Raw genomic sequence first — 20,546 nt, 5'->3', positions numbered from 1 at the left:
GAAACCTACATCGTATATGATTATAACATAACCAGACATACTGTGATCATTTCAACATTGTACATTGTTTAGTATATTTCTTGACTGTACCTTGTAACAAGCGGCTGTGTCCACAACTGTTGATCTTTTCTCTGTTATGTATTTTAAAAATTCCAATAAAATGTTGTGAAAAAAAAAAAAAAGAATGCAACAAGAAATGTAAAGGTGCAATAAGGACGGCTAAGATAGAACATGAAAGACACATAGCGGAGGAGAGCAAAAAAAATCCCAAGAAACTCTTTAAGTATGTAAACAGTAAAAAAGGGAGGACAGACCATATTGTCCCCATAAAAAATGAGGAAGGACATCTGGTTACAATGGATGGAGAGATGGCGAAGGTATTGAATTTATTCTTCTCCTCAGTCTTCACGAGGGAATCGGGGAGCTTCAGTAACCAAAACTGCAGTGTTTATCCTCATGACACATCTCAGGAAGCACCTCCATGGCTAACAGAGGACAGAATTAGAATTAGACTTGGGAAACTTAACATTAATAAATCACTGGGACTAGATGGCTTGTACCTGAGGGTACTTGGGGAACTCAGTCAAGTAATTGCCAGACCATTGTTCCTAATTTTTGCTGACAGTCTACTGACTGGAATGGTACCAGCTGATTGGAGAAAAGCCAATGTAGCACCAATATTTAAAAAGGGTCCAAAATACATCTCTGGGAATTACAGACCAGTTAGCCTAACATCAATAGTATGCAAGCTCTTGGAGGGGATGATAAGGGACTATATACAAGATTTTAGTAATGAGAACGGTATCATTAGCAGTAATCAGCATGGATTCAGTAAGAATTGTTCTTGCCAAATCAATCTATTACCTTCTATGAGGAGGTGAGTTGCCATCTAGATAAAGAAAGGCCCGTAGACGTGGTGTATCTGGATTTTGCAAAAGCATTTGATACAGTTCCCCATAAACATTTACAAAATAAGGTCCAGTGGCATGGACCATAGGGTGAGTACATGGATTGAAAACTGGCTACAAGGGTGTGTTCAGAGGGTGGTGATAAATGGGGAGTACTCGGAATGGTCGGGGGGGGGGGGGTAGTGGGGTCCCCCAGGGTTCTGTGCTGGGACCAATCCTGTTTAATGTATTCATAAACGACCTGGAGGATGGGATAAACAGTTAAATCTCTGTACAGTAAAACCTTAGTTTGAGAGTAACTTGGTTTGAGAGCGTTTTGCAAGACAAGCAACATTTTTTAATACATTTTGACTTGATATACAAACAATGTCTTGCTATACAAGTAGCGTCATGTCAAAACTGAGTATAAAAGAGAAGAGAGGCGCCTGCAAGTGTAGCAATATGGTTACAATTAATTAAGCTACAACATTTAGCAACATATTGCTACACTTAGAGGCGCCTCTCTTCTCTTTCATACTCTGGAGCTCCTAATGGATTTTGCTTCTAATCCCCTTGTGGAGGCTTCCATTTGTGGATGGACATTTTATGGTTACACAATCTATCACATTGCTATAATCTTTTTATATGGACTATAAACAAAAGGACTGAATAAATGGTTGTGGAACAAATCATTTGAGTTTCCATTATTTCTTATGGGGAAATTTGCTTTGATTATACAAGTGCTTTGGATTACAAGCATGTTTCTGGAACAAATTATGCTTGCAATCCAAGGTTTTCCTGTATTTGCAGACCATACTAAGCTAAGCAGGGCAATAACTTCTCCGGAGGATGTCGAAACCTTGAAAGAAGATCTGAACAAATTAATGGGGTGGGCAACTACATGGCAAATGAGGTTTAATGTAGAAAAATGTAAAATAATGCATTTGGGTAGCATAAATATGAATGCAATCTATACACTGGGGGGAGAACCTCTGGGGGAATCTAGGATGGAAAATAATCTGGGGGTCCTAGTAGATGATAGGCTCAGTAATGGCATGCAATGCCAAGCTGCTGCTAACAAAGCAAACGGAATATTGGCATTAAAAAGGGGATCAACTCCAGAGATAAAACGATAATTCTCCCGCTCTACAAGACTCTGGTCCGGCCGCACCTGGAATATGCTGTCCAGTTCTGGGCACCAGTCCTCAGGAAGGTCGTACTGGAAATGGAGCGATGTACAAAGAAGGGCAACAAAGCTAATAAAGGGTCTGGAGGATATTAGTTATGAGGAAAGGTTGTGAGCGCTGAACTTATTCTCTTTGAAGAAGAGAAGCTTGAGAGGGGATATGATTTCAATTTATAAATACCGTACTGGTGACCCCACAATAGGGATAAAACTTTTTCGCAGAAGAGAGTTTAACAAGACACGTGGCCACTCATTACAATTAGAAGAAAAGAGGTTTAAAGGAAGTAAACCCTGATAGGTTCACTTCCTCTTTGATTCCCTGCAAAGGTAAAGCATAATGGGCTACTATGCATCGCATAGTAGCCCATTATGTGTCACTTACCTGACACAGGAGCCAGCGATTTCACTCCTGTCCCCTGTAGTCCGGAGCGTCCATCTTCTTCCGGGTATCGCTGCTCCGGCGCTGTGAGTGGCCGGAGCAGCGATACCCGGAAGAAGATGGACGCTCCGGACTACAGGGGACAGGAGTGAAATCGCTGGCTCCTGTGTCAGGTAAGTGACACATAATGGGCTACTATGCGATGCATAGTAGCCCATTATGCTTTACCTTTGCAGGGAATCAAAGAGGAAGTGAACCTAACGGAAGCCGCCACTAACGGCATATCGCATGCCGCTAACGGTGATAGTGCGCCTGCGTGCCACTGTTTACGGCGCATGCTTTGTAGACAGCTGTCACTGTCTTTTAGTAAATATCTCCTAAACCGTGTAGGTTTAGGAGATATTTCTTGGACCTACAGGTAAGCCTTAATCTAGGCTTACCTGTAGGTCAAAGTGGTTTGTAAGGGTTTACAACCACTTTAACCTTAAACTACGTAGAGGGTTCTTTACTGTAAGAGTGGCAAGGATGTGGAATTTGCTTCCACAGGCGGTGGTTTCAGTGGGGAACATCAACAGTTTCAAAGAATTATTAGATAAGCACCTGAACGACTGCAACATACAGGGATATACAATGTAATACTGACATATAATCACACACATAGGTTGGACTTGATGGATTTATGTGTTTTTGCAACCTCACCTACTATGTAACTATGTAATAAGTATTTTTTATTATTATTATTATTAATAATAATAATAATAATAATAATAATAATACATTAATAATAAACAATTTTACATCATTTTTTTTTATTATTAGTACTTCTAACAATAATCATCACAATATTGTTGTTGTGGTTTTTTTTTATTTTTTGCTTGCTTATTTTTATTTATTATTATTTATATTATTTAGTTATTTTTTATCTTGATTTTTTTTTTATTACAGATTAAATATAATTTTCATGCTATTGAGACAACAGACTGGTGACTGGCTGTTATGACTTCCAGCTACTGAGGTCTAATTGCTGCATGCATAACTATTATTACAATTATATATATATATATATATATATATATATATATATATATATATATATATATTTATTTATATTTATATATATATATATATATATATATATATATATATATATATATATATATATAATTTATTGAAGACATTCATTTTTTTATTTTGTTCACTGGTGATTAATCATTCCTGCTTGTGGTGATAGTACCAGTTGTATGCTGAGTTTCTAACATTGGACCCATCCCATCCTCTATCAGAGGTATGAGTGCCCTATGATTGCCTGGCCAGGTGCTGGCTGGATGTGGCAGCTGTGCTCCAGCAGTGATTGACAGCTGGCTGTGATGTCAGGCGGTGGGCGTGTCCTGAGAGGAGTTCCCTGGGAAGGCAGAGGCAGAAAGGCTGACTCCAGTGTGTGACCTGGGAGAGAATGGGCTGATCACAGACACAGGAGGACTGCTGGGGAGGATGCAGTGAGCAGCAGAGACAGGCAGCCTGAAGAACAAAGCATGGATGAGGAGGAAGGGGTAGCTGGAGCTTGGATCTGGGATTGCCACTGTCACCATCATGGTAAGTGCTGCCTGTTCAGGATGCTCTTCAGCCCCTGCAGCACAATTATCCGGCTGATACACCTTCTTTATGTGCTGCACAATGGGATCAGCTGCAGCATCAGCTCTGGGCTAATCCTGCTTGTGTTCTGTGCAAAGCTTCATGTCACCGAGCCGTCATCTGCAAAGTGCAACAACCCATGGCAACCAGCTTTTGCCTGCAGGGCAGTTAGAGGATGATTTCTGATTGGACGGTAATGGCTTCTTGCACTTTGCCCCGGCTGTCGCTCTTTGCACCTAGTTTATGAATTAGGTGATCCCTTATATTGGAGGTGAGGTGATCCCCCCCCCCTATAATGGCGATGGAGTGATCCCCCTATATTGGAGGTGGAGTGATCCCCCTATATTGAAGTTGGAGTGACCCCTATATTGGAGGTGGGGTGATCCCTCTATATTGGAGATGGAATGATCCCCTATAATGGCGATGGAGTGATCCCCCTATATTGGAGGTGAGGTGATCCCCTATAATGGAGATGGCGTGATCCCCAAATATTGGAGATGGATTGATCCCCCTATAATGGAGATGGAGTCATCCCCTATATTGGAGGTCAGGTGATCCCCTATATTAGAGATGGAGTGATCCCCTATACTGGAGGTGAGGTAGTCCTCTATATCGGAGGTGAGGTAGTCCTCTATATCGGAGGTGAGGTGGTCCTTTATATCGGAGATTGAGGTGGTCCTTTATATCGGAGATTGAGGTGGTCCTTTATATCGGAGATTGAGGTGGTCCACTATATCAGAGATTGATGTGGTCCTCTAGATCAGAGATTGAGACGGTTCTCTTTATTGGAGATTGAGGTGATCCCCCCATATCAGAGGTGAGGTGGTCCTCCATATCGGAGATTGAGGTGGTCCTCCATATCGGAGATTGAGGTGGTCCTCTATATCAGAGATTGAGGTGGTCCTCTATATCAGAGATTGAGGAGGTCCTCTAGATCAGAGGTGAGGTGGTCCTCCATATCGGAGATTGAGGTGGTCCTCCATATCGGAGATTGAGGTGGTCCTCCATATCGGAGATTGAGGTGGTCCTCTATATCAGAGATTGAGGTGGTCCTCTATATCAGAGATTGAGGTGGTCCTCTATATCAGAGATTGAGGAGGTCCTCTAGATCAGAGGTGAGGTGGTCCTCTAGATCAGAGATTGAGGTGATCCCCCATATCACAGGTGAGGTGGTCCTCTATATCAGAGATTGAAGTGATTCCCCCATATCAGAGGTGAGGTGGTCCTCTATATTGGAGATTGAGTAGGTCCTCTGTATCGGAGATTGAGTTGGTCCTCCATATCGGAGATTGAGGTGGTCCTCTATATCGGAGATTGAGGTGGTCCTCTATATTGGAGATTGAGTAGGTCCTCTGTATCGGAGATTGAGTTGGTCCTCCATATCGGAGATTGAGGTGGTCCTCTATATCAGAGATTGAGGTGGTCCTCTATATTGGAGATTGAGGTGATCCCCCATATCACAGGTGAGGTGGTCCTCCTTATCAGAGATTGAAGTGATTCCCCCATATCAGAGGTGAGGTGGTCCTCTATATCAGAGGTGTGGTGATCCTCCTATATCGGAGGTGAGGTGGTCCTCTATATTGGAGGTGAGGTGGTCCCCCTATATCAGAGATTGAGGTGATCCCCCCTGTATCGGAGGTGAGGTGCTCCCCTATATTAATGAATATAATGCAAGATTTCAGGGTGCCTTCATCAGATCCCTTCTTCAGGTTTGTTACATTTCTGGATCTCACACATTTGTATACAATATTACAATGAAATAGACATTGAGATGTGTCTATAGATGGACCCTGAATTGGTTGGTGACATCTGAGGATTTATTTCCAAGGACGCTTTCAGGCTGATCTCTGTTTTTGGAACTCATCAGTATGTCATTCTGAATGATCTTTTTATAAATGAAAGGAAGGCTACAATCTAATGAATATTAATTAGATGGATGAGTGAAGAACGAGGACATAAACAAGGACAGGTCCTGGTAGAGCAGACAGCTATATGGCAGCATTGCCTCATCAACATGCTAGTGACATCTTTAAAGAAAACTTTTCCATTTTCATGACTTGAATTATCTAAGACCCAATAACATCACTGGGTCTGTGTGCTTCTCTATGCAATGCTCGCAGATCATGGCTGGTGGACGGGGTCCTAACACCCTCATTAATGTGCCAATAAAATGCTTAAATGATACCTTCCCTTTTTCATTATATTCCTTATTTAAGTCCCAGTGACGTCATCACTAGCTCCCTGTGCTTCTCTATGCACAGCCCACAGATCATGGCTGATGAGAGGGGCTTGCAGAGGGCTGTACACGGCTTCCAGAAAACCTCACAGCCCCCTGCCTCGCTACTCCTCTCAAGAGCCCTTAGTACTGATGGAAATAGAGGCTGGATCTTGATAGGAAAGGAATGCAAAATATAGAAAACTCTTTGATTGGAAGATGTTAGTCTGGAGCAGTGGCAGTTGCCTAGGCAGGCTGTATTTGAATCCAGACCGCCCTGGGTAACACCCATAGGCATGCACACAGGGTGTGTCGGATGTGCCTGGGCACACCCTAATCACCCCATGTGCATGAGCATTATCACATTATTATTGTGCCGGCAGGAAGATCAGTATGCCAGGGTCATATACTGGATAGCCGCATCTAATTCGCATAGGTGTGAACGGGGCCTTAGGCTGGATTCACACCTGTGCATTTTTAGTGCTTTTTGCATTTTTGCAGATTTGCACTACAGTCCAATTACCATAGTGTCCAATGGAACACGTTCTGTAGTGCAAATCTGCAAAATGCAAAAAGCACTAAAAATGCATAGGTGTGAATCCAGCCTTAAAGTGTAACTAAAAAGGAATAATAATAATAAAAATAAAAAAATCTATATAACATATTGCAGCACACCAGTGAACCCTTTACTAGGGTGACAACATCCTGTACTGCATCTGTGGAGGAGCAGTGTTGCCACCCTAGTAAAGGAAGTTTGGCAAATTATACATATACCTTATATACAGTATAACATAATAAAAAAAAAAAAAAAAAAAATATATATATATATATATATATATATATATATATATATATATATATATATATATATATATATATATATATATATATATATATATATATATATATATATATAAAATATATTTTTATTATGTAATATTTTATATAAGATATATGTATAATATATATTATATTATATAAGGTGTGTGTGTGTGTATGTATATATAAAAAACTTATATAAAATACTATATATATTATACATATACCTTATATAATATAAAAATGTGTATATATATATATATATATATATATATATATATATATATATATATATATTTTAGTATGTAATATTATATAAGGTGTATATATATATATATATATAAAGGTATGTGTGTATATAAAAAAATAACACTTTACCAAACTTCCTTTATTGGGTGGCAACACTGCTCCTCCACAGATGCAGTACAGGATGTTGTCACCCTAGTAAAGGGTTCACTGGTGTGCTGCAATATGTTATATAGATTTTTTTTTTTTGCTTTTTAGTTAGGCCGCGTACACACGCGCGGACTGTTTGCCCAACCTTGTTCGTCAAACAGTTTGGGCAAACAGTCCGCTCAAAATTAGCATGAGCGGACTTGCCCACACACGAGCGGACTGTTTGACGAACAAGGTTGGGCAAACAGTTCGCTCAACTTTTGAAATGAACGGACTCGCCCACGTAAGGCGGAGACAAGTCCGCCCATTTCGAGTGCGTGTACAGGTAGGCGGGGCCCGCGAGGGAGACGTCGCGGGCTCCGCCGCCTTAAATGGGCTTAAAGGGGAACCCCAACGCCGAAAAAAATCGGCGTGGGGGTTCCCCCCAAGTCCACACCAGACCCTTGTCCGAACACGCTACCCGGCCGGCCAGGAAAGGGGGGCGAGCGAGCGCGCCCCCCCTCCTGAGCCGTACCAGGCCGCGTGCCCTCAACATGGGGGGTGCCTTGGGGAAGGGGGGGCCGCGCGGCCCCCCCACCCCAAAGCACCTTGTCCCCATGTTGATGAGGACAAGGGCCTCTTCCCGACAACCCTGGCCGTTGGTTGTCGGGGTCTGCGGGCGGAGGGCTTATCGGAATCCGGGAGCCCCCTTTAAGAAGGGGGCCCCCGGATACCGGCCCCCCACCCTATGTGAATGAGTATGGGGTACAATGTACCCCTACCCATTCACCTGTGAAATAAAGTAAATAAAAACACAACACAGGGGAAAAAAATATTTTATTGCACAGCCGGGGGTCTTCCGTCTTCGGGGGTCTTCTCGCCGGACTCCTCCGCTATGTGTGTGTAGCTCTTTTGCCAGCGGAGGAGTCCGGCTTTCTTCCTCCCCGCCGCCGGCCTCTTCTCCCGACTTCGGGGGTCTTGTCCCCCTCTTCGGTTCTTCTGCCGGGCCACCGCGCCTGGTCCGGTGGCCCGGTCTTCTGTCGCCGTCTTCCGTTCTTCGGTCGCCGCCTTCGGTTCTTCTGCCGGGCCACCGCGCCTTCTTGTAGCTCTTTTACAGGCGGTGGCCCGGTCTTCTGTCGCCGCTGTCGCCGCTGGTGGCCCGGTCTTCCGTTCGTGTTCTTCTTCTTGTTCTTCTCCAGGAGATGTTGACACGTCGCTCCCTCCGGCCGGAATGCCAGAGCCGCCCTGCGCTGTCACTTTTATAGTGACAATGGGGCGGTGTCACATGGTATATGTCACATGGGTTGGTCACATGGGTTGATGTCACATGGGGACTATGACATCGTAAGGGGGCGGGGTCACCATGTGACCAACCCATGTGACATATACCATGTGACACCGCCCCATTGTCACTATAAAAGTGACAGCGCAGGGCGGCTCTGGCATTCCGGCCGGAGGGAGCGACGTGTCAACATCTCCTGGAGAAGAACAAGAAGAAGAACACGAACGGAAGACCGGGCCACCAGCGGCGACAGCGGCGACAGAAGACCGGGCCACCGCCTGTAAAAGAGCTACAAGAAGGCGCGGTGGCCCGGCAGAAGAACCGAAGGCGGCGACCGAAGAACGGAAGACGGCGACAGAAGACCGGGCCACCGGACCAGGCGCGGTGGCCCGGCAGAAGAACCGAAGAGGGGGACAAGACCCCCGAAGTCGGGAGAAGAGGCCGGCGGCGGGGAGGAAGAAAGCCGGACTCCTCCGCTGGCAAAAGAGCTACACACACATAGCGGAGGAGTCCGGCGAGAAGACCCCCGAAGACGGAAGACCCCCGGCTGTGCAATAAAATATTTTTTTCCCCTGTGTTGTGTTTTTATTTACTTTATTTCACAGGTGAATGGGTAGGGGTACATTGTACCCCATACTCATTCACATAGGGTGGGGGGCCGGTATCCGGGGGCCCCCTTCTTAAAGGGGGCTCCCGGATTCCGATAAGCCCCCCGCCCGCAGACCCCGACAACCAACGGCCAGGGTTGTCGGGAAGAGGCCCTTGTCCTCATCAACATGGGGACAAGGTGCTTTGGGGTGGGGGGGCCGCGCGGCCCCCCCTTCCCCAAGGCACCCCCCATGTTGAGGGCACGCGGCCTGGTACGGCTCAGGAGGGGGGGCGCGCTCGCTCGCCCCCCTTTCCTGGCCGGCCGGGTAGCGTGCTCGGACAAGGGTCTGGTGTGGACTTGGGGGGAACCCCCACGCCGATTTTTTCCGGCGTTGGGGTTCCCCTTTAAGCCCATTCCAGGCGGCGGAGCCCGCGACGTCTCCTTCGCGGGCCCCGCCTACCTGTACACGCGCTCGAAATGGGCGGGCTTTCCGAGCGGGAACAGTCCGCTCATTTCGAAAGTACAGCGGACAAGCCCACACACGGGCGGACTGTTCGCTCAAACACAGTTTCAGCGGACAGTTTTTCGGAATTTCCGAAAGACTTTGTCCGTCCAACTGTCCGCTGAAACTGTCCGCTGAAAGCCCACACACGAGCGGACTGTCCGCCCAAACACTGTTCAGCGGACAAGGTTGGGCGAACAGTCCGCCCGTGTGTACGCGGCCTTACACTTTAAAACTGACCTTCAGTGTATATATATATATATATATATATATATATATATTATAATTTTTTTTACATTTTTCTTTATTATAATTTATATATATATCTACAAAAGGCATGGGATTTAAAGGGTAACTCCACTTTTGTGGGGGGAAAAAAAGTCATATTGTAATTGAATGTTATCATATATTACCTTTCCTTAATCTGCAGCCGCTGTAATTTTCTGTAAAATGCAATATGGCTACCTGGAGGCTTTCTGTACACAGAATGTATACCGATCACTCTCAGAAACCTAATTTCCGGCTTGTGTGATTGGCTCACCAATTTTTCCCAGAATTCTGCACTAAGCTACAAGTCAGATTTCCAGCATCCCCTGCAGCAAAAATGTAATTTTTATTGAGATACTTCCAATAAGAAAAGAACAACCAAAGGGATGCTGACCCTGCAACTTTCCTCATTAGGGCCCTACAGGTGCAGCAGCTGGTTGATAATTATGCAGCCACTCCCATAAGTTTCACTACGCACGTGGACACAGGCAAACACACTGAATTCTTCAGAATAACAAAAGGTAGGAATCTGCAACAAAGTTTGTTAAATCCTTGTAATGTACATAAATCACCCAGAGGGGAATGTTTTTTTTTTTCTCAACAAAAGTTACACTTTAAGAATTACAAAAAAAAAATGCATAGTCTTCTTTGCTTTATGGGAGAACCTCTTTTTCTGGTCGGACACATCCCCAAACTACTGTTCGTGCCTCTCCAGTTTGCAGGTGTCTCCTTTAGCTAGCCAGCTACTAAGGAAACCCCTGCGCATGCGCATGTGCATGCGCGCTCCTGACTTAAGCACACAGCATCTGGCAAGCCGCACCATGTTCCCTTCACCCAGAAAGTTGCAGGAGCCTATGGCACCCCTACCATCGCCTCCCCACTACAACCTGGGAATTTGAGGGAACAGCACGGTTTGTGGAGGTCCTGGCAGTGGTGACTGAGAACAGTAGGTAAGTGTTGGGGGTGGGGGGGGTAAGTGTTGAGGGGTATTTAATGTAGTAGTGTGTCTTTTACATTAATGCTGTAGATGCTTTAAATTAAACCCCCCCCCCCCCATCCTTTCCTTTGCTTTGGTACTAATTGAAATGAGTAAAACCCTCAGCATTTTAAAACATTGAGTACAATGCACTCTTCATTCCCCAGTAAACTACAAGGGGTCTTCAAAAAGTTTCTGCACTTTTTCTTAATAAAAAGAGGTGAATAAAAGTACAGAAACTTTTTGAAGACCCCTCATATTTGTTAAAATTTCTTTTCCCAACACTTCTGGTCTTCACAAGAAAGAGTTAACAGTGGACAGTGCAGTCTGGAGTCAGTCTGTTTAGCTTGGAGGAGGGAGGAGCAGGGGAGCGCCTTGCCATCCTAGGCTAGAGGGGCTGTGTGCTTCTATTGATGCACAGTGTAGAGACACAACTCTAGTTCCTGCATGTAAGGTTGCTGCAAGAGAAAGGAGCCACCCTGAAACAGGAAACCTGGGGCAACGGTCATGGCACAAACTTATACTGGAACATGAGCAAAGATTAAAGCGGAGGTCCACCCTAAAATGGACCTCCGCTCATCGGAATCCCCCCCCCCCCTCCGGCGCCACAATCGGCACCTTTCAGGGGGGAGGGGGGTGCAGTTACCTGGATAATCCAGGTAACTGCACCCACTTCCGGGCTAGCTCTCTGCGGAACGGGGCGTACGTTACGCCCCGTTCCGCAAGCGCCCGCCCCCTTCAGCAAGTGCCCCGCTGCCTGCTGGGAAACACACAGCTCCCAGAGGCAGCGGGGACCGTCCGGATTGCGCCGCGCGGCTCGCGCATGCGCAGTAGGGAACCGGGAAATGAAGCCGAAAGGCTCCATTTCCTGATTCCCATACCCAAGATGGCGGCGGGACCCGGCAGCCGAGCGAGCGATCGGCTTCGGGTGCCGACATCGCGGGCGCGCTGGACAGGTAAGTGTCACTATTTAAAAGTCAGCAGCTGCAGTATTTGTAGCTGCTGGCTTTTAAAAAAAAAAAAAAAAAAACGCGGAGTCCCGGTGGACTCCCGCTTTAAGGCCTCATGCACACTGGACGTTTTTAATATTGCTGTTTGAGGCGTCTGGTGTGTGTTTTTTTTTTTTCCTACCTCTAAAAGCCTCTTCATGTTATCCTATGTGTCCATACACACATACACTATAACACTATATTACCAAAAGTATTTGGACACCTGCCTTTACACGCACATTAAGTTGGCCCACCCTTTGCAGCTTCAACTCTTCTGGGAAGGCTGTCCACAAGGTTTAGAAGTGTGTCTATGGGAATGTTTGATCATTCTTCCAGAAGAGCATTTGTGAGGTCAGACACTGACGAGAAGGCCTGGCTCGCAGTCTCCGCTCTATTTTATCCTAAAGGTGTTCTATCAGGATGAGGTCAGGACTCTGTGCAGGCCAGTCAAGTTCCACCACCCCAAACTCACTCAACCATGTCTCTTTCTCTCCGTGTCTCTCTCTCCCCCCTCTCTCCGTGTCTTTCTCCCCCCTCTCTCCGTGTCTCTCTCTCTCCCCCTCTCTCCGTGTCTCTCTCTCTCCCCCTCTCTCCGTGTCTCTCTCTCTCCCCCTCTCTCCGTGTCTCTCTCTCTCCCCCTCTCTCCGTGTCTCTCTCTCTCCCCCTCTCTCCGTGTCTCTCTCTCTCCCCCCTCTCTCCGTGTCTCTCTCTCTCCCCCCTCTCTCCATTTCTCTCTCTCTCTCTCTCCCCCCTCTCTCCATTTCTCTCTCTCTCTCTCTCCCCCCTCTCTCCATTTCTCTCTCTCTCTCTCTCCCCCCTCTCTCTGTGTCTCTCTCTCTCTCTCTCCCCCCTCTCTCTGTGTCTCTCTCTCTCTCTCCCCCCTCTCTCCGTGTCTCTCTCTCTCTCCCTCCTCTCTCCGTGTCTCTCTCTCTCTCCCTCCTCTCTCCGTGTCTCTCTCTCTCTCCCCCCTCTCTCCGTGTCTCTCTCCCCCTCTCTCCGTGTCTCTCTCTCCCCCTCCCTCCGTGTCTCTCTCTCCCCCTCCCTCCGTGTCTCTCTCTCCCCCTCCCTCCGTGTCTCTCTCTCCCCCTCCCTCCGTGTCTCTCTCTCCCCCTCTCTCCGTGTCTCTCTCTCTCTCTCTCTCTCTCTCTCTCTCTCTCTCCCCCTATCTCCGTGTCTCTCTCTCTCTCTCTCTCTCTCCCCCTATCTCCGTGTCTCTCTCTCTCTCTCTCTCCCCCTATCTCCGTGTCTCTCTCTCTCTCTCTCCCCCCTCTCTCCGTGTCTCTCTCTCCCCCTCTCTCCGTGTCTCTCTCTCTCTCTCTCTCCCCCTATCTCCGTGTCTCTCTCTCTCTCTCTCTCTCTCCCCCTATCTCCGTGTCTCTCTCTCTCTCTCTCCCCCTATCTCCGTGTCTCTCTCTCTCTCTCTCTCCCCCCTCTCTCTGTGTCTCTCTCTCTCTCCCCCCTCTCTCTGTGTCTCTCTCTCTCTCCCCCCTCTCTCTGTGTCTCTCTCTCTCTCCCCCCTCTCTCTGTGTCTCTCTCTCTCTCCCCCCTCTCTCTGTGTCTCTCTCTCCCCCCTCTCTCTGTGTCTCTCTCTCTCTCCCCCCTCTCTCTGTGTCTCTCTCTCTCTCCCCCCTCTCTCTGTGTCTCTCTCTCTCTCCCCCCTCTCTCTGTGTCTCTCTCTCTCTCCCCCCTCTCTCTGTGTCTCTCTCTCTCTCCCCCCTCTCTCTGTGTCTCTCTCTCTCTCCCCCCTCTCTCTGTGTCTCTCTCTCTCTCCCCCCTCTCTCTGTGTCTCTCTCTCTCTCCCCCCTCTCTCTGTGTCTCTCTCTCTCTCCCCCCTCTCTCTGTGTCTCTCTCTCTCTCCCCCCTCTCTCTGTGTCTCTCTCTCTCTCTCTCTCTCCCCCCTCTCTCTGTGTCTCTCTCTCTCTCTCTCTCTCTCTCTCCCCCCTCTCTCTGTGTCTCTCTCTCTCTCTCTCTCTCCCCCCTCTCTCCGTGTCTCTCTCTCTCTCTCTCTCTCTCTCCCCCTCTCTCCGTGTCTCTCTCTCTCTCTCTCTCCCCCTCTCTCTATGTCTCTCTCTCTTCCCCCTCTCTCTATGTCTCTCTCTCTCCCCCCTCTCTCTGTGTCTCTCTCTCTCTCCCCCCTCTCTCTGTGTCTCTCTCTCTCTCCCCCCTCTCTCTGTGTCTCTCTCTCTCTCCCCCCTCTCTCTGTGTCTCTCTCTCTCTCCCCCCTCTCTCTGTGTCTCTCTCTCTCTCCCCCCTCTCTCTGTGTCTCTCTCTCTCTCTCTCTCTCCCCCCTCTCTCTGTGTCTCTCTCTCTCTCTCTCTCTCTCTCTCCCCCCTCTCTCTGTGTCTCTCTCTCTCTCTCTCTCTCCCCCCTCTCTCCGTGTCTCTCTCTCTCTCTCTCTCTCTCTCTCCCCCTCTCTCCGTGTCTCTCTCTCTCTCTCTCTCCCCCCTCTCTCTGTGTCTCTCTCTCTCTCCCCCCTCTCTCTGTGTCTCTCTCTCTCTCCCCCCTCTCTCTGTGTCTCTCTCTCTCTCCCCCCTCTCTCTGTGTCTCTCTCTCTCTCCCCCCTCTCTCTGTGTCTCTCTCTCTCTCCCCCCTCTCTCTGTGTCTCTCTCTCTCTCTCCCCCCTCTCTCTGTGTCTCTCTCTCTCTCCCCCCTCTCTCTGTGTCTCTCTCTCTCTCTCTCTCTCTCTCTCCCCCCTCTCTCTGTGTCTCTCTCTCTCTCTCTCTCTCTCCCCCCTCTCTCTGTGTCTCTCTCTCTCCCCCCTCTCTCTGTGTGTCTCTCTCTCTCCCCCCTCTCTCTGTGTCTCTCTCTCTCTCTCCCCCCTCTCTCTGTGTCTCTCTCTCTCTCTCCCCCCTCTCTCTGTGTCTCTCTCTCTCTCCCCCCTCTCTCTGTGTCTCTCTCTCTCTCCCCCCTCTCTCTATGTCTCTCTCTCTCCCCCCTCTCTCTATGTCTCTCTCTCTCCCCCCTCTCTCTATGTCTCTCTCTCTCCCCCCTCTCTCTATGTCTCTCTCTCTCCCCCCTCTCTCTGTGTCTCTCTCTCTCTCTCCCCCCTCTCTCTGTGTCTCTCTCTCTCCCCCCTCTCTCTGTGTCTCTCTCTCTCTCCCCCCTCTCTCTGTGTCTCTCTCTCTGTGTCTCTCTCTCTCCCCCCTCTCTCTGTGTCTCTCTCTCTCCCCCCTCTCTCTGTGTCTCTCTCCCCCCTCTCTCTGTGTCTCTCTCTCTCTCCCCCCTCTCTCTGTGTGTCTCTCTCTCCCCCCTCTCTCTGTGTCTCTCTCTCTCCCCCCTCTCTCTGTGTCTCTCTCTCTCCCCCCTCTCTCTGTGTCTCTCTCCCCCCTCTCTCTGTGTCTCTCTCTCTCTCCCCCCTCTCTCTGTGTGTCTCTCTCTCCCCCCTCTCTCTGTGTCTCTCTCTCTCCCCCCTCTCTCTGTGTCTCTCTCTCTCCCCCTCTCTCTGTCTCACTCCCCCTCTGTCTCCCCCTCTCTCTCTCCCCCTCTCTCTCTCCCCTAGCACTCTCACCTAGCAGTAAAAAGGGTCACTGGTTCGAAACCACAACACTACCCGCCTGGAATTTGCATGTTCTCCCTGTGCCTGTGTGGGTTTCCCCCGGGTACTCTGGTGGTTTCCTCCCACCCTCCAAAGACATGCAGGTAGGTTAATTGGCTTCTGTCCAAAATTGGCCCTAGAATATGTATGGGGACCTTGAATTGTGGGCTTCTTGAGGGTAGGGACCGATGTGAGTGTGCAATGTACAGGGATAGGGACAATTGTAGACACTCACTCAGGTTGAACTGGATGGACTGGTGTCTTTATTCAACCTTACTAACTATGTAACTATGTACATTGAGCTTACCGACCTTGGACAACTGTCCACAGGGGCCCTGAGGGCCAAACAATAAAAGCCAAAGAGCTGCAGGCCACACGTTGGCCACCAGGAATCTAAAATGTCTTTGTATGCTGCAGCATTAGGAGGACCCTTCATTGGATACCTCTGAACTCAATCATTTGGAGGGGAGGTCCATGTACTCTTGGCCATGTAGTGGAGGTGATGGTCAGGTGTCCACAACCCGTTTTGCCATAGGATGTATTTGTATTGACAATTCCGCTGTAGCCATTGAGTTTCCGCTTCCTCGTCGCTACAACATAATTACCTGACTGATGTGTTATCTCGAGCTCGTATCTCGCTGTGTAGGATGTCAGTCTGCCAAGGGTTTTTTCATTCAGAGATCTTCGCCAGTGATGTCTCTATTTCTAGTCTCTGAGTTATCTGTTTGTTAATCACACTTCTAATTAGATCTGTCGTCAGGTTGATTCACCATCTTAGCCTACGGATTTGCGTGTGCGTTTTTTCTTTTTTTTATTATTATACAAGGACTGGAAACTTGTGAAGTGAGAATGAGACAGTCTGTACTTCATTCATAAATGCGGCGACAAGGATGTTCTCCTCCTTAAAAGCCACACAAAGCGGCACGTAGTATGGCCATGGATGCACACTGTACAATGTTCAATGGGCGATAAAAAAAAAAATTAAAAATAAATCTGTTCAAAGATTCGAATTGTAGTCGCTCCGATCACAAAGGTACAGAACTCTCCTGCTCAAGAATGTGAAATGCTGGTAAACAATGACTATTTGCTTTTAGATTGGAGCTGAGATTAATGGTGATTTAAGCCGACCATTTTGCCTGACATTCTTTAAACCATTAAACTTCGGTCTAAAGCCTCGTACACACGATCTGATTTCCCACAGACAAAGCCTCGGACTTTTGTCCGAAGGGCGTTGGCCAAAAACTTGTCTTGCATACAAATGGCACACAATTATCGGCCAACAAAAACGAATGTAGTGACATACTAGACATACAAAGCCATTCACAACTCTGCCCCGAGCTACATCACCAATCTTGTCTCCAAATATCACCCACATCGTCCCCCATGTTCTTCTCAAGACCTCCTACTCTGAAGCTCTCTCGTCTCCTCCTCCCATGCTCATCTCCAGGATTTCTCCAGAGCCTCTCCCATCCTCTGGAACTCGCTACCTCCACTGGTCCGGCTATCCACTACTCTTGCTACCTTCAGGCGATCCCTGAAAACGCATCTATTCAGGGAAGCCTATCACATCTCCAACTAATCTCCTACCACTTCCATCAGCTCATTCCCGGAAGTTATAACTTTTTGTACCACCTGCCCCACCCTATTAGATTGTAAGGTCTTCTGATCAGGGCCCTCTTAATCCTCTTGTATTTTATTGTATTGTAGCTGTATTGTCTCCTTTTTATATTGTAAAGCGCTGCGTAAATTCCTGGCGCTATATAAATCCTGAATAATAATAATAATACTACGAGCCGATAAAGAGGACGTTCAATTGTCAGATGCCACCCTTTGGGCTCCTTCGTCTAATTTCGTGTTAGTAGAAGTTTGGTGAGTGTTGATTTGCACTTTTCATTTCGTGCTTTTCAGTTTGTTTCTAAATGGCCGTTCGTCGACCAGACATGTTGCGGAATTGGAGGAGATAACGTGTTATTTATTATTGGCCTTGGAGTTATTGCTTTGACCCAAGTCCAGTCCAGGAACAGGAGGAAGAGGATTTCTTGGACCAAAAATTGGTTGCTTTATTAATCATGACCAATTATGTCATAAGCCTTTGCTGCGGAAGCTCCAGGAGAATAATTCGGATGATTTTCAGAATTATCTCCGAGTGATGGACCCCTGCTTTCACCAACTCTTGGCATTGTTTACCCCTATTTTAAAAGCAGGACACATGCATGATGCTTTTATTTTTTGGTTGAATAATGATTTGATTTGGTATATTTTTGGATGCATAGAATGCACTTTTTGGTTAAGTTCTGTTGGCAGATAGCATGTCTAATTTTATTTGTTAATGCACAATAAAAAATTGTGGAGAATAATAATTGGCTATGTGTTTTACTTCAAATGACAGTTTGGGAGTAGGCAGTTACATAAAAAAAAAATACAATGTAAAATTAACAAGGGACACCAACATAGTTGTATCTTTGATCTTAAAAACTACAGGATAATGGTGTTGTGGTAACTTGCCCAAAAAAAGCAAAAAAAACAATCATAATAATATTATTCTTGATATCACTAGAAAATAAAAGCCTTTTAAAATACGTTTGGCAGAACTCCATCAGTATCACCAGCAAAGCAGCTTCATTATTATCCCATTAAAGAAGAAGAGAATTGTGCGCTGCATTTCGAGACTTCATAATTTTCCGCGTCACGAATGTTAATTCTCCATTACGATCGCAAGTTTACAAGACCGACCGCTTCTGGCTCGTCCTTGCTTCCGAGCATGCGTGATTGTACTTAGGACTTTTGTCCGACGGACTTGTGTACACACGCTCAGAAAATCCGACAAAATTTATAAACCTGCCATCCAACCTTTGTCCACTAAAAGTTGGCCAACAATTGTCTGATGGAGCGTACAAACGGTCGGATTTTCTGCCAACAGCCTGTCATCACACAATTCCCGTTGGAAAATCTGATCGTGTGTAAGAGGCTTTAGTGTGTTGGTCCAAGGACTAATACACGGCCCAACAAGAATTCTCTTACCTTTGTGGCTGTGTGGGGTGAAGAGATGAGCTCGGACGTGTTATTTGGATATATATCTTTTGTGGCCCCAACGAATTCCCGAGCACCGCTCAGGACTAAGGTTGAGCTTGGGCGTGTTATTTGAATATACCGTATTTATCGTTGTATAATACGCATCTTCACTTTAAGAGGGAAGTTTCAGGAAAAAGCTTAAGTTTTAAAGAAAGAACTGTGAAGCAAAATAAGGGTCAGTGCCCGAATTCAGCCTCACTATTGCCATGAATGTAGCCTCACCATTGCCTGAATGCAGCCTCACCATTGCCATGAATGCAGCCTCACCATTGCCATGAATGCAGCCTCACCATTGCCATGAATGCAGCCTCACCATTGCCATGAATGCAGCCTCACCATTGCCATGAATGCAGCCTCTCCATTGCCATGAATGCAGCCTCTCCATTGCCATGAATGCAGCCTCTCCATTGCCATGAATGCAGCCTCTCCATTGCCATGAATGCAGCCTCTCCATTGCCATGAATGCAGCCTCTCCATTGCCATGAATGTAGCCTCTCCATTGCCATGAATGCAGCCTCTCCATTGCCATGAATGCAGCCTCACCATTGCCATGAATGCAGCCTCACCATTGCCATGAATGCAGCCTCACCATTGCCATGAATGCAGCCTCACCATTGCCATGAATGCAGCCTCTCGATTGCCATGAATGCCGCCTCACCATTGCCATGAATGCCGCCTCACCATTGCCATGAATGCAGCCTCTCCATTGCCATGAATGCAGCCTCTCCATTGCCATGAATGCAACCTCACCATTTCCATGAATGCAACCTCACCATTTCCATGAATGCAGGCAATCTATCACATGGAACTGTTAGGTAGTGTGTCATCACTGGCAGCTATACAGTGGTTCCTAAGGGATCAGTAACGGGGGGGGGGGGGGGGACAACATGATATACCCAAAAAGAATTAATAAGTATTGGTCCATACAGTCAATAGTACTAAGGGATATCAAGGAGAAGTTCACAGGTCGGATGGATCCACAGATGGATGGGCATTGCACACACAGTCACCGGCAGGAGTGGGAGTTCTCTCAGACAAACAAAAGAGCAGAAAAGAGGGCGCCTGGGTCAGTGTGATAGTAAACGCAAGTTACACATTATTCAGATACACTTACATAAAAGTAGCTTGCAAGCTGCACACAGGGTGGATGTGGATCACCAATCAAACAGCCAGCAGTCATGAGGGATGAGAAGACCACTGTGGGGATAAGCTCAGACCTGCCATATGGAGGTGTATAACCAGTAGTGTCTCTAGCTCTCACACCTGCGCTCACAGAGCTAGCAAGAGACCAAATCAGGACAGAGCGGGCTGCAACGCGTTTACGAGGCGCTACCTCCTTCTTCAGGCAAAACTCCATACGGCAGATCTGAGCTTATCCCCAGAGTGATTTTCTCATCCCTTGTGACGGCTGCTTGGTGATCTACATCCGCCCTGTGTACAGCTTGCAAGATACTTCTATGTATCTGAATAAATTGTTACTTGCTTTTACTATCACACTGACCCTGGCGCCCTCTTTTCTGCTTTTTTTGTTGGCAATAGTGAGGCTGCATTCGTGGCAATGAATGCAGGCTTTCTATTGTCATGAATGCAGCCTTACCATTGCCATCAGTGCAGCCTGATCGATTCCCATCTGTAGCCTCGGGGGGGTTGACAGGGAGGAGGTGGAATGAGCGCCAACAGATTACATACAGGAGAATCTCCTGTTTACTCTGCGGTCTCTTTAATATAAAGTCTTGCCTCCTATGAGACAGTCATCCCATGGCAGCCCAGGAGACTGGACTTCCTATTACAGACTCCGCAGAGTAAATGGGATATTCTCCTGTATGTAATCTGACAGCGCT

General features: G+C 47.2%; 1 protein-coding gene across 1 annotated transcript in view; it reads left to right on the top strand.

Annotated features, from left to right (window-relative positions):
- Window positions 1-3,884: 3,884 nt before the first annotated feature.
- The window catches only part of MAPK4 (mitogen-activated protein kinase 4), a 205,849-nt gene continuing 189,187 nt past the window's right edge, over window positions 3,885-20,546 (top strand). Inside the window, exon 1 of the mRNA XM_077463005.1 lies at window positions 3,885-4,045. The gene's annotated coding sequence lies outside the window, so the exon portion shown is untranslated. The remainder of the gene's footprint in view (window positions 4,046-20,546) is intronic.

The sequence above is a fragment of the Lithobates pipiens genome, unplaced genomic scaffold (assembly GCF_037356315.1).
Source record: "Lithobates pipiens isolate NorthernLeopardFrog02 unplaced genomic scaffold, aLitPip1_a1.2 Scaffold_3, whole genome shotgun sequence".
In the NCBI taxonomy this organism is placed as follows: Eukaryota; Metazoa; Chordata; class Amphibia; order Anura; family Ranidae; genus Lithobates; species Lithobates pipiens.
The sequence above is the reverse complement of the archived record's forward strand: the minus strand, read 5'-3'. Positions and strand labels throughout refer to the sequence as shown.